The 15,266-nt window shown below is 42.4% G+C and overlaps 1 protein-coding gene across 1 annotated transcript in view; it reads right to left on the bottom strand.

Annotated features, from left to right (window-relative positions):
• Positions 1-15,266, bottom strand: part of kcnb2b (potassium voltage-gated channel subfamily B member 2b) — an 82,140-nt gene that overhangs the window by 6,274 nt on the left and 60,600 nt on the right. The window lies entirely within an intron of this gene.

Below are 15,266 nucleotides of genomic sequence, written 5' to 3'. Positions count from 1 at the left end.
AGTTGTTTGTGGCAGATTTGTGACATAATGTAAATCATCAGAGGTGTCTGATTTGAGTTAAGGACAGAGAGAGATGCATAAATATTATGCTGGAAGCAGTGGAGTATAAATGGCATGAATAAAATGGAGTGTTAGAATCAAGCAGCAACTCTCCTTGCTTCAAAGGCTGACTGGGACTGTTCCTGAATGAAAATGAGCTCTTCATATGAGGAATATAAAGCATTCCATAACATTGTAAACAAGGACAGAGGAGGACAGCACGGCAATGTGAAATGGCAAAACTCCCAAATGTCCTCTTTTTGAAGTAAAGGTGAACAATTAGGCCAGAAAGCTAGTGTGGAAATAGTGTGTGATCTCATGCACATTAGATGAAAGTCTAAAGGGATTTTAGCTCCACCTGTTGACAACAGTCTGACAGTGCTGACAGCTCTATCTACCCTTAAAAAGTCATCTTTTAATAATCAAAGAAAATGATTGCAAAAGAGACATTTTTGATAGTGGCGGCTACTGTTTAATCTAGTGAAATCTAAGATGAAGGCATTATGCTTTGATATCACTTCCTGTGCCCTCTCCTTAGGAAGGAAATGTGTAAGAACATCCACCATAATCCTATAAGGTCAGCATGGCTTGTGGCTGTGATTCAACTGCAGCTCCTTGGCCAGGTAGAAGGGAGAGGAAGGATTTATTGACCTTAGTTGATTCAATCTGGCCTGAGAGGCTTTGACTGAGGTTTGATATTTTTAAAATGACAGTGTGTGAGCAATGTATGCATGGTGAGTGGGTGAGTGTGTTTGAATGTGAGATGATTCGAGTGTGTGTGTGTCTTGTTGGCTCAGAGTGAGGTGTATTACATGGCTCTCTCATCCTCCCCTTCCACTTCTTCTGCCTCCTCCACCTCTTCCTCTCCATACTCCCCCACCTCTGCCTTACACCAGCGGCAGAGATAAAACCTCCTTAGTATGCTGTTGGGATTAGTTGAGTTCCTCTTTCCACAGCTCCACTCTGCTCAACTCAGTGTCTCAACCCACACAGGTGAAAAGTCTCTGTCCTACACTCTCTACAGTATTGCAGCATAACTTATCTACCGAAAAGCTGTTCAGCCGCAGGGACGACTGAGTGCACAGCAAACTCAGCATTCCTTCGAGAGGAGGCCTCTTCGACCTGAGCAATATAAAACTCATTAAAATCTAATGAACAAAGATTGATGAGTCTCATTCAAGACAGGAAAACAAGACAGCCAGAATACTAATCACTAACCACATAAAGTTGCAGAGCACTCTGATTATCTTAAATAAATAAATTTAAACAATGCCAATGTCTTAAAAAATGTCTGGAGGCACTCACTGTATCTCCTTTGTGAGTTATGATCATTGGGCAAATGCGATATGCAGGGATGGAGCTCAAGGATTTTGCACAGTAGCCCAGGGGTCTGCCATTTCCATACTCTCCATTAGCCTTTATTCACACATTCTCCGGGTAGCAAGGACTCTTAACTCAGATTGAAAAAACAATCACTAGGGACTAGTGGCTTCGCAAAATTTTCATCCCTTGGGATATGAAATAGTTTATGGGAATAGGCATTTTCTAAGAGCAGCAAAGGTTTTGAGGCCTTTTTTTTTTTTTTTACAATAATCCACGTGTAAGAGAGCAAAAGAAAGACAGAGAGGGAGAGTGTCTGTCCTGGCTCAGCAGAGGAAGTGTTGTCAAGTGTTGTAATGATTAGGTTAAACCTATTAAGAGCTAAGTGAGGCAGCCTGGGCCTGGTCTGGCACAGAGCAGTAAGACTGTGGAGTCACGGCGACTTGAGGATGCACATTGCTTCCACAGCCCTGACCTTTTTGACTGTCTTATTTGAGGTTCATCCTCTGCTGCCAAGCCGCCTGATCAGAGGACCTTCGCCCGCACTCCTCTTGGTGAACACCTTGGCACCAAGTCAGTTCCTGAGATGTAACAGTAGACTAGATCATGGGATAATAATGTTGCTCAGTTGATAGACAGACGTGCTGATATGAAACTTTATAGGCTTATACGGTTGAATTTTCGGACACACATGCACTAGCGACAAATATTATTTATGGAACTACAAGCAACTTAACTTGTATTTTAGAGGTCAGCTGTTCTTTATTTAGATCTCCATTAACTGCTGCCGAGGAGACTGTTAAGCTTTTGGTGCACCACACTTTTCAGCAAGGTAGCCCTCTAAAAGTACACTTTGAACAGCTGAATGGATACACGAGTGCTCACATACAGTGATGAATGTTGTCACTGACCCACACCCATTCACTCTCACCTTCCTGCACACCCATACACCCCCTTTGTTCATGGACATCAGAGGCAAATGGCATTTTAGTGTGAGCATGAGCAATCCTGAGGTGGTTTGCATTAACCTATTGTAATTGAGTGGGAGTAGTTAAGAAGATCAATTACTTGGATGAGTCTTCTTTGCCCCCAGTCTGCATGCGAGCTAGCATTAAGTATAGAATAGCATCCAGTGGCGTGAGTCATGGATTTAATGTCCTGTAAATGAGCACAACCTCGCCAGTTGACCTGGAAGTGACCTTGCATGAAGCAAAACAGAGGAAAACTACCAGAGATAGAAAATGAAGCAATATTTCACAGATGTTACTGACTTTTTCTGTATAACTCCTCTCTGTCCCTTCTCTCTCTTTCTCTCTCTCTCCATCTGCCTATTTCTTTCTGCTTGTCTCTCTCCCTGTGAAGCACTTGACCCCAGGATCCTAAAGACAGGTCATGGTCAGGCCAGGGATGAGACCTGATTGGCTTAGACAGGAAGGTAATGTCTTCAGATGATTAGGTGATAGGTAACATGCTTTAGCTCTACATGTCTATCCTGGCTTGTGAGCTTTCCCTCCCCCAACTCAATACCAGACTCTGCTTAAAGATGTGCACAGACTTCCTGTGAAGTCAATGCCGTGGCACGGGGAGACACCAGTGAAGACAGCCATGACCAGTGGCAGCTTTCTGTAAATACAGACTTTTTGAGATGGTGTGCGGAAGCTTTATAGGTTATGCCATATTTATCATTGAAAATACATGAAGCTACACACAGAGTTTTCTCCTGCAAAAAGTACAATACACAGAAACAGCTCTTTTGTAAGTAGTTGAACTCTACTGCATCCCTGTAAAGTGTTCAAATAAATCATCAGTCAAAATTTAGCTTCACTCAGCAAAATGAATCACCACAATGAACAGGAAAATTGCAGGCAACCACAACAGTAAACAAGAGACACAGGAATTATTTGTTTACCCAGGGAATAAATTACTTGTTTTGTAAGTAATTTGATGCCGTTGTGATGTAACCAATTTGTGGCCCGATTGCTAACCATAGGCGGTCTGCAAACTCAAAAAGACAAACGGCAAAGTTCGATCTGGGGCCTGTCACAGCCATCCCCTATGATTTGAGTCATGAGTCTTTGAGACGTTGAAAGGTGTCACAACGGTGACTTCATTTGAATTCTGCTGGCACCTTCACATGAGTGTGAGAGCTGCTTCACAATGAGAATTAGAAAAAGATGAAAGAAAGAGAGAGAGAGAGAGCAACAGAAAGAATTATTATATTTTGTATGACTTTTATTTTCAATCATAATACCGATGGTATCCCCAGATACTTTGCTCTGTTCTGTTCAATGCATTATAAAAGACCTTCACAATAACAAAAACAACTGCATCGATTCCTGAGGGGATGCCTTACAAACAGTGGCAGCTGAGTTGCAGGCAGTTTAGGTGTATGTCTCTTGTATATCAAGGCAGTGTGTATGCTTTAGCCACTCCCTCTGACTTCAATCCACAGCAGCTCTCAGGTGCAATTAGATCCCCAGGGAGGATGGAGCAGGAAGTGTGAAGAGAATTTGGAGAAAGTGTGGAGACAGGGGAAAACAGGCAGGAACCACTGAGTTGAGACACCTCTACTGGTTTCCATCTTCTGCCACCTGCCATTTCCACTACTAGTCTTGAAAATACTATTACCACTTCCCATCCTCAGTTGGCTGTCATCCCCCAGGAAACCTTCAACAGGGTTGCTAACTGCAATTTAACTGTCCTGTCATCAATGACAGCCCTGTGGTTGTGAAAAGTTATATCCCCCTGCACGGTTCAGCTCTTCCCATCCCCCATAGCATTGCACCATTGCTTAGTTTGAGGTAGGAAGGATTATGTAGGGAAGAAAAATAGCCCACACCACACCAGTGGACTGTCTGTCAGCTTGGGGGAGGCTATTGATTGTGTACACATCACACTATGGACACTGAGCATGGGCTGGCCTGAGCCAGTGAGCTGCTATTGATCCCCCTGCTCAGAGCTCTTATGGACCATGATCCACCTCTGCGCTCCCTATTGCCACTTTCCCCCTCTACCTACCTGTGTCATCAATTTAAGCTTGACAAATTGAGCCATTCCTCAGGTATGATAATTTTTTGCTGCCGAATCAATCCAGGTGATTATGGCTATGTTAATGTGGATTGATCCCAAGACTTGTGAGGTATTTCATTTTCTGAGACCGAGAGACTTCCAGTGGGATGATTTTGTCAAAACATGCATTGATGTTGGGAGTCACACGCAGTGTGGCTTTCTGTTTAAATTACAATGAAATGTAGTTAATTAAATTAATGAATTATTCATTTTAAATATGCCAGAGGGCATTTATCCTTGATTATTCCATTAGCCAAAAAGAAAGGTTTGATTCCTAGAACTGCATAAATTCTGTTAATAGGCCATCAAACAAATGGCATTATTAAGGACTGTGAAAGACTGTGAGAGATATAGAAGGCGTGGATAGTTAGAATTTAACTGCGTTCAGTCTTAGAGAGATTCAACACTAATCAACAAAAGAAGAAGTAGACACATCTTTCCTCCCACACTGTTAAGATTCTGGTGGTTGAGTAACTTGAATGGCCCCTGTCCAAAGACTTCACAGAGAGAGAGAGAGAGAGAGAGAGAGAGAGAGAGAGAGAGAGAGAGAGAGAGAGAGAGGGAGAGAGAGGGAGAGAGAGAGATGGTGATATTTGTTGGCTGTCCACAATTTTGTCCCGTACCTCTTCCAAGGTTCAGGGGGGTTTGGATAAATGCCACAGTCATTACAGTTTGAGCCTCAATTCTAAATCCATTAATCCATTATGGACAAGATAACTGTGTTCATAAAACATTGGCAACACAATGTTAGGGTTTACCTTAGTCAATTCCTTAATACTGGGACAATATGTTTGGATGCAAATGTGAATTATGTAGGCTTATAGGCCATTTGAATGACAATTTTGCAGCAAAATCTGAAAAAATGGAACTAATCATATGTCCATCTGGCTAACTATCTTTGGCAACTCCAGTGGGAGTTTATTACATAATAACGATGGCTAATTATTCCAAGAAACACTACTGAGCTGTTCACATTCCTTTGACAACTCCTAATGTAGTCAATAATTGCAGTGGATCTCACCCATTTGTCTTGATACAACACAGCATTCAACAACAGCCATACTGTGTCACTTACAATTTAATTTGTCATCAGTCAGCTAGACTGTATGGTATGTGCCCCTCTCTGCTCGGGACCTTGTTCAGGAGTATCAGCGTGATATGATTAAAGTCATGATTTTGGGGTCAATACACCATGCATTACACCATCTGTTAAAGGAACTGCATGTTTTCTGAATCTCATGGATTTTTGATAAGTGAACAAGAAAACAAAGGTTTCCTACTGTATGTAAAGTATTAATAAAATTAGTCTCTGCAGTGTAAGTGTAACATTTCCTTGACACATCCTTGATTTCCTGGATGCACTGAGCACCACTGTGTGTTTGCACTGGGAAAAAAAATATCCGCTCCCATGACTTATTTCTTCCTTATTTCCTTCTTATGTTGTCTCTTGATCCACAGAGCCACTGAGCCCACAATATGAGAAAAAATCATTTCTTCCTCAAGTGTGAGAAACTTTTCCTCACCCTTCATCACCACTGTCAACATGAGGTGGAACATAAGATGCGGATGACAACAGGTTGTCTTAGGTGAGCAACACCTCCAGCAACAAGACTGGGTGCAATTTTTGGGGGGGAGCAAGGAAACAGAAAATTGAATGTGGTGACATGCATACAAAATGGCCAAAATTTCCATTTAGGCTACACTGAAGAGGGAGGCTAATTTGCTTTACGTTATGCTGATGACCATAATGCTTTGCACACGGCGTGGAAAATACACAGCCCAATAGCCTTGCTAGAACACTGAGCATGGCTAATTAAACATAAACATACACACACACACACACACATGCATGCATGCCTGCACAAGTCACACAAACCATGCATTTTTCAGAAATCATTATTTAATGACACAGCTCCAAACATGTATTATCATCACCACACCATCATTATTCTATGATTATCATGAGCTATTATTTCATGAATAGAGGGTGTATTTAAAGCACAAGGCCTGAGGTGTGACATCCATAAGAGATCAGTGCAGAACTCATTACTTACTCAAGCACTTACTCTCACACTATCCTTGCTGTAACCATGCAACAGCAGGAGTCCTGAGGGTTCGGGCCAGCGATGTGCACTGAACGTATGAGGCTCAGCTCTCCAGTGCAAAAACTCTGGGTGAGTGGGCCGACAGCATATGAAAGCAGCCTTAATGAATAACAAATTCTGGCCAAGTTGCCACCCTCACTGGAGCGCCTGGGCTAATTTTTAGCTGCAATATTCCAGGAGAGGAAAGAGAGGAAGAACCATGGGAAAAAAATCACCTCCCTATATTAATGAGGGACATTTGCAGGCAATATGGAGAAAAGCTTTATCCCTCCACAGCTCGGACACGGGACCCTAAAACTGCTACTGGGCAGCAGTGAAAAAATACAAAGCATGAAGAATGACTATCCATTTACTGGCTCGCATTCCCAGAAGACTAAAAAGAATTCCCCACATGGCTACTGTACTACGACAAGTTTCTTTGGGTTTGTGGTATCGGCCTCAGTCAGTGCTGAGCCCCCCACTAAACTCTATTGTGTGTCTTTCTCTTCCCAGCCTCTGAAATAAAGTGTGGCCTGTACATTTCCACCACCCTCCTTAAAGCCCATTCACGCTATTTCAGACTTGATTTATATGGGCACGGTATTTGTTTGTGTGTTATTTATTCATTTATTTTTATTTTTTGGTAGAACAGGGGAGGAAAGTGGGGTGGTATGAAATATTTATAGAGCATGTTCATTACATCACCCATCGGGGCAGTAACACAAACACGCCTGCACAGAACAGGCAACGCAGCGATGCAGCATGTGGCACTCCATTAAAGCTCAGAGCTGTTCTGGCTCCATGACGTGTCACGCTCCTTGGCCATGGTTGGTAGAACAAATAATATAGGAAATAATGTATTCGCTAGAACATGATACTGACACTTCCCCATTTGGTGTTTTTTTTAGGAGCATTACTGAAATCCCATTTCTAATGTTGCTAATTCACTGCAACAACAATACTGCAAGGAAAATGTGCCAGAGTGTGCATCAGCAAACAGCTTTGAGAGGAGTCTGACTTCACTCCTGATGCTGCAGTAACATTGTGGGGGCATGAAGTAGACAGCAAACCGGATGTTCATTGTTTTTAACAGAAGAACGCCAGTAAAAATGCCAACACTGGCAGAAAGTGCCACCTACTGTGTGCCTAGAGATGCAACTTTGAGACAAAAGTTTAATTCACCCAACTTTTGCCTTCTACCATGACAGCGAAAACAAACTTTGATGTTAAAAAAAAAAAAATCCAGCAAAATTATTGCTCATACATAGTTTCTACTACTACTTCTTCTTTTTCCTCTTCTGGCGATGATAAAGTAGTGAATAAGAATCTAAAAAAAGGAGATGGAAGACCAAATTTTGTTTTGATTGGACTATTTCACTTCCTTGCTTCCTGATCATTTGCAGTGTGAATAATAATTGTTAATTTATGAAAAAAATCAGAAAGGAATCTATCTATCTACCTATCTATCTATCTATCTATCTATCTATCTATCTATCTATCTATCTATCTATCTATCTATCTATCTATCTATATCTATATCTACAGTATATATATCTATATCTATCTATCTATCTATCTATCTATATATATATATATATATATATTCGAGTATATAGTACAAGTATAAGTATATAACACTGTCAGTGTTCATGGCATGATCAAACCTTGTGTTTATCAAAATCTCCGTGGCAACAGGGATGCTTTGCTGACCAGTATGACTGTTTTATGAATGAGCTGGCACCCAAATGTGTCATACGCCACTACAGAATAAACTTGAATATTTACAGTAGTGTAAAGGCTAACGTCATGTCACAAGCTAGGCCATTTCTAGACTCATCCTTGAGAGAAATTCAGCTGTTCTCCTTCTCAATCAAGTGTATTGATGAATTTATTTAAAGCTCTGATAGAAACCTTGAGCCCTCTGCTGATTGAAATAGATACCTAACGCTTGGCCCATCCTATATCCTGTAACATACCCCTCTGACTCTGTTATCATATTTCTACACCCGGAAAATCGCCAGCGCAGATATGAGTGCGGCTGTACAACACTGCATCAGTCTATTTAAAAAAAACCCAAAAAAACAGAGATATTCTACCAGTGTGGAAATGCTATTTCTGTGTAGGACTCAGCAGTTTTCTGATGTGGGTGTTGGATGTAAACGGCTCCTACTGAGAGCGAGGCCCCAAGGAAGGACAGTAGAGAAAGTCATGCACGCTGCGCTAGACAGCTGAGCCACCCGGCACTTAATGCAAAGACCACACCGAATTTGGGGAAATGTCAAGATTAGTTTTAGTGAGATCAACACTTTCAGCTCTTTGCACTTTTGCCACACATCCCATCTCATCCCATCCCATCCCATCTTTTTTTCTCTCTTGCTCTTTCTCTCTCTATCTTCTCTAATCGGTCCATCACTATTGCCCTCTTACCCACCTTGCAGCCAATCAGGGCCCGTGACACCAATGTCAGGGAGAGAGAGAAACAGAACAAGGGAGAGAGAGGGGGGGATTTTTATATGGGAACTGATTAAACTGTGTCCTTCCTCCATGTCCTTTCACTGCCGGGAGAGCTGGTGGTGTGACATGGAATACGTATGTGCGCACGGTGCTGTGTATGCATGTGCATTTTCTGGGGTGCACATATGTTTCTATGTGTGTGCTGGTGCGTGTCTGTTTTTCTTTATGTGTTGATGTGTGTGTGTGTGTGTGTGTGTGTGTGAGTGGAGAGAATGAGCCTCTGGCCCTTATGGCGTAACAACATTATTAACCTATGCCTCTAACATCCCCCCCGAGACGAGAGAACAGCAGGCTGACCAGAGAACCGGCCAGTACCCTCCACAGCACATGTCTGCTCTGCACCTTCTGCTGTTACACAAACACACACACACACAAAATACACAGAAACATGAATGCATATATGCAAACACAACCACACTAACGCACATGTATAAACACACATGAATGCGAGTGCAAACACATATGCATGCATGTACACACAATTAGGCCTACTCATACACGCTGTACATGCAGTGATTATGCTGCTGGCCACTGTGAACACATGAATCTGTTTGGCTGGAGTGTGTCTGCTGAAACCACACATTGGGACAACTCAAACACAGTCACTCTCAACAGTTGAATCCACCTTTCATTTCTCACTAATACATTAAGCTCATATAAATTGTATTGTCACTAACTCCCTACCCTGTTTTTTTAAAAATCTATGTGCTTAAAAAATATTGTAATTACTTTTCAATAATTAATATTGGCATGACGTCAACACCAATGCTAAGTCACTGTCGTGTAGATATGTGCCATTTTTAATCCATTTTGGAAAATCCACAGCCATGCAGGTTGCTGTTAGCGTCATTAATGCTCGGCTGGTCTGAAGTGGCGTGATCATAATTTTATTTTATATTATTATTTTTTACAGAGCATATCGCTCATTCTGAGTGCATTATCTAACATAGCTACAGCACGAATACAAAAATCAATATTTTTGTAATTTACTCAATTGAACAAAAGAATCAGTGCCAAAGAAAAAAAAATAGTGCAATTACAAGAGATAACTTCCTTCAATTTTTCTGCATGCTCAGTGTTTGGATGTGACTGGATGTCATGTCTCACAGAAAGAGCGAGAGAGAGAGAGAGAGAGAGAGATCTAACAGGACTCTGTCTAATTACTGCTAAGTGTGCAAGCCCTTGTGCGTGAACAGCAATCACTGTGTTAATCACCGAGCAAAGCCACCATAATCAACACTTCCTTGAGCAGTGGACCAGAAGAAGGATGGGGAGCAAACTCTGAGCCTGACCCGTGTAACAGTTAATATTCATGAGACGCTGCGTGCCGCAAATAACTTGCTGGGCGCTCTGCTGCAAGCCTGGCTGTACACACCCGGAGAACAACAAGGGAAGATTCTCTTACAAACTCCCGACTCCCCTCTCCCTCCGAGCCTCCAGATAACATCATCCATCTAGGCTGGGAGGCCGAAGAGGACAGGGAGCGTGGGGCGGGCTTTGGTTCCCACAAACTCAGTCAGAATTAAAATTACTCTTCCAACACCTCTTTTTTTGACGCTTTGAATGGCTAAGACAGGGGAAGCCACACAGGAAAGATGTACCCTTCCCTGCACCTCCCACACACATATTCTCACAGGCAGATGAGGACACACAAACACACACACATATATTCATATACCTACACATGCCTGCGAGATGAAATGCCATGCCATATGCCTATAAAACTCTCAACTCCCCCTCTCTTCCTGTCTCACAATCCTTTTCCCTCTTTCTCTGCGCAAAACACACACTGTCATACTCAGCAGCAGTCAGCAGGCTCCTATAGCTCCCGACACTACACCCTCAGATGAAAAAGAGAATCCCCCCTCTCCCCTCCCTCCTCTCCCTCTCATACCTCTATCTGTTATCCTCAATGACTAAGCGTCACCTTGCCTTCAGAATCAAACCGTGTAACCATGGAGATGTCTCCCGGCACTACGCAAGTCAAGTAGAAAAGAGCTTTGTGACTTAAACATTGTTTTTTTCTGTGATGCAGAGCCTTACAATTCAAGTGAGGGACCCATGGGAGCCTTCAAGCCCAGGATGATGGAGACAGACTTGAGGGTAAAGAGAGGTCACGCTGCACATTGGAATTCAAAGCCAAAGCCGTCAGACTCAAAGAATGCCATAATGAATTCCAACAAGATAACATAACATTCGCCATTCAGAGGAAACTTTTATTAAAAGTGCCATGAGTGTGTGCATTTCCAGCACAGGCCACCCCCTCCAAAAAACAACAAAAAAAAAAACAACAAAAAAACTAACAAACAAAAAACAACAACTGAGCCCCAAACCTTGGCAGTATTAGTGCTATGCTCCCCCACTGAGCTATAAAAGACCTCAAAGACATTGGCGACTAAAGGAGAGAGGCAGCAAAACTGGGGCAGGGGCCAGACACCTGTCTGAGATCAGTCTGCGCCCACAAGAGGGCGCTCCACCTGCCTTTGGAGCCGACTTCAACTAGCAAAAATACCTGTGTGTGAGTTTGAGATTTGGTTGGCAGTGGGTGGGAGGAGGAGGCAAAGCTCCATTTTCAAGCTGCTGACTTTTGATGCACAAAGGAGGAGCTGTGAGAATCCCTTGGCCAATCCCTCAAGCCTTCACACCCCACATGAAACACACACACACACACACACACACACACACACACACAAACACCTTGATTTATATTCCCCACCACATTGCCAACCACCTTCCATCCCCACCATCTTTCCAAAATTTGCACTGTTCCAGCGTGTGGCTGTTTCACCATTGGCTTCAGGTCTGTGCATTGTGTCAGTCTCAATTGTACCTGTAACAAAATGTCTTTCAAGTTATCTGCTGGCGATGCAAAACTCTTCATCAGGCTGATTTATTGTTATTCAACTTCACGTCCAAGGACAGGCCTGTGCCTCTGTCACTGTAATTCTTTAACATTTGACTCACACATATTCAGTGCATCCACAGACACACACACATACACATACACATACACACAAACATGCTTAACATGCACACAAATAAACATTTTTTTCCCCCTATTCCCTGACTTTTCATGTATTTTTCTATGTCTCTCCCTCAGGGGAAAACCGGGTGAGAGGGAATATGAACTAAACTCTGTTTACCATGAAAAAAAAAGCAACTGACAACATGGTTTTCTTTCTAATGAGATTCACCCCGATGATGTTTGCATGAATATATTCATGAGTGGGGCAGACACAGGGAAAGAGACAAGACAGGCACCAGTGCAGCCAAGTAGGCGCATAAGTAAATAAATAGACAAACAACAGACAGCCTGACTAACAAACAAATAAGTCAAAATAAGAAAAAATAAATAAATAAGAAGACATTAACTAATTGAAAGACATATAACTTCTTTAGAAACATTATAATTTTCACTGTACAGGTTGCAGACTTTTACACTGTCTAAGTGAACACGTGACTGCTGATGCCTTTTGCCTGCAGTGTACAGGCGAGTCCCCCTCTATACCATTAGACATCGCTGTCAGTTATGTCTTCATGATCATGATTCCCCAGCGACGGCCTGACATTGCCATCAGCTGTAGGGTGGAGAGAGAGAGAGAGAGAGAGAGAGAGAGAGAGAGAGAGAGAGGCTTAACAACAGTGCAGCATCAACAACACACTGAGGCTTGTCTCTGTAACCATAGAAACTTGTGAATGGATTCCCCATTCACAAGGATATGCCTGAAAGTCAGGCGTCATCACAGGAACATCACAGTGGATTTTATGCTGCTGAAAATTTACCTCACACAAACACACACACACACACACACACACACACACACACACAAACACACACACACAGAAGCTCAGAGATTTTAATAAAGCAGTTTATGTACCGATTGCAGTGATTTTGGCCATCATCTCTACTGGGGCAACCCCTTGCATCGTAGAAAAAAGGCACATGCTGCTCTCTCGCTCACAGTGTGCCATGATGTTTACTTTAGTATTGAGTCATGCTGGATCATACTCGATGGTCGTCAGCAACAGAGGAACAGCCGACAGACCACAATAGAAATGCGACTTTGAAAAAAAAAATACGAAAAAAAAATAAATAAAGAAGCAGCATGAATGACTGAGCAATTGAGTTGAGTGCTGTTTCATGGCAGCAGCAAGCAGGGAGCACTGATAAGGTAGCTGTAATGACAGGCAGGATTTCAGAGCCTTTGTTCCACAGTAAATGAGTGCGATGATCACCAGGCTTGCTGGGAGAGGCACTGGATGACTGTTGCCATGGCGTTAGAGTGGTGTGTGTGTGTGTGTGTGTGTGTGTGTGTGTGTGTGCGCATCTGAGTGGGTGGTAATAGTGTGTGTGTAGGGGGTATTGATAGGTTGCCTGTCCTTGAGAGGGCCAGATTGGGACGCCCCCACTCTTCACGGGAGATTTCCTTTAATTAATCCAAATGAGGAGGTACTTGCAATGCACACACACTCCGCACAAACACACACACAAATGAATGCATGCAGTCACCAGCGGTGCACACAAGAGTGAGAGAAGGGGGAAGAGCTGGTTCTGAGTGTCTGCATTTTAAGGGCTTTTATGCCAAAAACTGCTTGCTGAAATTCTTCAGAGAATAAAAACAGAAATAATTATATCCTCAAAAATCTAATTTAATCACAACTGTTTTGTCTTCAGAGGACTCATAATTCTCAAATTAACTCACACTATGCCTCAACACTGCAAATATTGAACAAGATGTCTCATTCTGAAAAGTGTGTAAGCATACTGTACGTGCATACAGTCATTTAGTGTATGGCCCAGTCAAATCAGGTAATCAGCACAGCTGCATTGAAGCAGGTATAGGATTAACTGCTCTGTGTGTATAAGACGATAAGCCCCCTCAACATTTCCACAAACACCAAGAGTGTTTCCATGCAGGTGGGAAGCTGAAAATGAAAAGCTAGATGTGCTATCAGATTATTTGCCTATTATTCCTCCTGTGAGGGAAAGAATGAGTAACCAATTACAACCTCTTTGTATCCTTACTAAACATAGACTTGCAATCCTATTACAATTATCCAGAATCATCCTAAGATGGAACAAATGGTAAGAAAGGCTGTGCCGATTCACCACCCAAAATTGGAGATCCAGAATGGCAAAGAGAAATAAATAAATAAAAAAAAAACAAGTTTACAGTGTCGTTGTGATGCAGTATTAAGGTATGATACAGTCAGTAAGTGTTTTTTGCACAAAGTTGGCTAATTGCACTGCTACATAGTTATTATACCCCAGTGTGTGGGTTGAAAATGGGGGATGAGAGAGTCAGAGTTGTGAAGACACACAAGCAGACAGACCAAAGGACTAAAATTATGGCTGAACATTTGCTGATAATTATACAGTCATCATGCCCGGGGCCTGATGCGCTCGCAGATGTACGCATCAGAGGAGCACATGAAAAATTCACATGTAGGAGCAGGAAGGTGTTTTACTGTAAGGCATGTCACCTCGTTTCAAGCCCCTGCGCCAGTAAACATCTGGCCTGCTTAAGTGTCCTTGAGCAAGATGCTGGATCCTTGCCAGCTCCAAACTGTCATTAGGTTTTGAGCTGATTCCTGAGACATTTTTCATTCTGCTCATCGATCAGATGTTACATCGATTTATCCATTGATTCCTATAAACTGTCAGGGATGAAAGACTACAAGTAGCTTTAGTGGAGTTGACTTTATTACTGTGGAAAGGTGTTGCTGTGCAAAGTTACTTTTGTCTGAGAATTACTTTTCAAAACAGTTGCGGCACACTTGGCACAATGCCTTACCTGAAAGAACCCGGTGCAAGATCAAGTGGAAAAGTTCCAAGTAACTGGATTCCCATTTGTGTTTACCTCTTGATTGGGTCGTTCAAACACACTCTACCTGTAATTACAATATTTCTGACAGAAAGTGAAGGCACCATCTGCTTGCTATAGTGTTGTAGCTGTTGTTGCGCTGCAGAACAAGTGTGGAAATTGTAAGAGATAATGAGGTAAACACAGGACTTTTGGGCCCATGGTGCAATCAATTGGCGTCAGAATACTAGAATTATTCTGTACAAGCTGTTTGTGGAGTAATTATCGTTTTTGGAACTCCAATGAAACAGTTTCTAGCAACTTCTGTTGTAGTGTTGTGTCTTCTACTGATATCAAAACTTCACTGGTGTACTGAGCGGCATGAGGATGAGTACATTCAGTATGTGATCCTGTCCAGCATCAAACTGCATCATTG

The sequence above is a fragment of the Myripristis murdjan genome, chromosome 20 (assembly GCF_902150065.1).
Source record: "Myripristis murdjan chromosome 20, fMyrMur1.1, whole genome shotgun sequence".
Taxonomy (NCBI): domain Eukaryota; kingdom Metazoa; phylum Chordata; class Actinopteri; order Holocentriformes; family Holocentridae; genus Myripristis; species Myripristis murdjan.
The sequence above is the reverse complement of the archived record's forward strand: the minus strand, read 5'-3'. Positions and strand labels throughout refer to the sequence as shown.